We start from the raw sequence: 2,327 nt of genomic DNA on the forward strand, positions 1-2,327 counted from the left end.
GAGGAGAAGGCCAACAGAGAGAGAAAGCCTTCTCCTGGAGATGACGCCCTGAGTTTGGACTTTTAACCTAGCTTACTGTGAAGAAATAAATTTCTCTTTGTTAAAGCCATCCACTTGCGGCATTTCTGTTATAGCAGCATTAGATAACTAAGACAATTACATCAGCATCACCAATACCACCTCCATTACCACCATCATCACCACCACTTCCACTTCCACCTCCATCGTCATCCTTTCACTGTATCTCAAGTTCAGTCAAAGATTTTAAATACTAAATAGATTTCTTCACTTTCTAGACTCCCGTTCAGTTGTTAAAGAAACCAGCTCCCCCCAACACAGTTAGTCCCAAGACCTGTCAGTGTAAATCTTTCTCTGGGGGCTACTCCTATGGCCTTAGTGTATTTCTGTGGCTATATTACCAGAGAGTACACTTAGAGCATGACATTGATAATAGAGTGTTGTGTCAGTGAGGAGCACATCTAATAGAGACATCGCGCTCAGAGCAAATATTTAGGCAGACAACATGGCTTCCCACATCACCTGAACTGTCTTATATGGTAGGTTCTGAAGTCAGAGTGATCTGGGTTCAAACCCTTGCTCTCCTTTTAAACGGCTACACAACACTTAACACTTGATCTATAAAATTAGAGTAGTAGCACCTACCTCATAGAATTGTTATGAGAAGAAATGAGATTATGCCTGTAAAGTGCCTGGTTTCTACTAGGTATTGAGTGTTTACTATTATTTCTGTCTACCCAGAGTCTGGCATGGTGATTGGCACATGGGTCATCTTAATCAATGCTCCCTGAACTGATCTCACCGGGGTGTGTGATAAATTTCTTACAAACAATAAAAGAGCAGCCAGGGTGCAAAGGGAGGAGTGACTGAATTCATCCGGAAGCTGGAGGTCAGGTAGAGGTGCTAATCAGAGGACCTCATTGAGAAGGTGGTAATTGGGCTCACTGTGAAGAGTGAGCAGAGTTTCCCCTGGCCGAGATGGACAGGAAAGAAAGGCAGATTTGTTGTCTCTGTCTTACTTTTTTTTAGAGTTGGAATCGACTCAACAGCAACCAACAACAGCAACAACAGGGAAGAATTATATTGCCTGCCACTACCCTGATTTACAACTCCAAAGCCTCAATTTCTCCACCTGCAATGGGGATTGTTGGGGTTTAAGGATTGTATTATTTTCCTAAGACTACTGTAACAAATTACCACAAACTGAGTACAACAGAAATTGATTGTCTCACAGTCCTGGAGGCCGGAAGTCTGAAATCAAGGTGTCAGAAGGGTTAGGAGGTTCTGAGAGAATCCATCCCATGCCTCTCTCCTAGCTTTTGGTGGCTGCCAACAATCGTTGGCGTTCCTTGACTTGTAGACACATGGCTCCAATCTCCACCTCCATCTTCACATCACATTCTCCTGTGAGTGTCTCCTCTTCTTGTAAGCACACTTGTCATTGCATTTAGGGTTCATCCTAACACAGGGTGATCTCATCTCGTGATCCTTAACTTAATTACACCCAAAAAGACCCTTTTTCCAAATAAGTTCACGTTCACAGATTCTGAGCAGACATACCTTTTGGGGGACCACCGTTCAACCCACTATAAGGGCTCAGTAAATAGCACCCCTGTCTCTCCTTCCTGAGCTTAGAGTCTGTTGTGTGACAGGACTCTTGAATCAGAGATGGAAATTAAATGATCACTGTTATTACTGATAAATGTGATTAGCTGTATGGCCACAGTAGTTCCCTAGCACTGTGCCCCTGGAGTGATTTTATCTGTCCTGTCACAGGCAGCTGCATAACCTCAGAAGAGGAAACTCTGTGTATGGCAATGGTTGGCCTTTCCAAAAAGGAGAGGGCCCCAAGCTCACTTCTCTAAAACCTGCTCATCAGATAAGCCACTCCTCTGGGGACTGAGAGGGAAGTTCCCACTGTTCCACAAAAACAAAAGAAATAGGAGATTGGCACTCTTCTCACAGGGAAACAATTCTTGCAGGATTATCTGAATTTTAAATGATTGAATTTTCAATGAGATAAAGTATATAAAACATAACAGGGCTTTAATAAAAGGCAAACCCATTGCTGTCAAGTTGTCTCCAACTCATGTCCACCCCATGTGTGTTGGAGTAGAACTGCGCTCCATAGGGTTTTCAATGACTGATTTTTCAGAAATAGATAGCCAGCCCTTTCTTCCAAGGTGCCTCTGGGTGGACTTGAATCGTCAACCTTTCAGTTAACACCAGAGTATGTTAACCATTTGCACCACCCAATAAAAGGCAGCTAAGAATGTTGTTGTTAGGAGCCGTGGATTTGGTTCCAAATC

Source organism: Trichechus manatus, unplaced genomic scaffold, assembly GCF_000243295.1.
Source record: "Trichechus manatus latirostris isolate Lorelei unplaced genomic scaffold, TriManLat1.0 scaffold00015, whole genome shotgun sequence".
Lineage (NCBI taxonomy): Eukaryota > Metazoa > Chordata > Mammalia > Sirenia > Trichechidae > Trichechus > Trichechus manatus.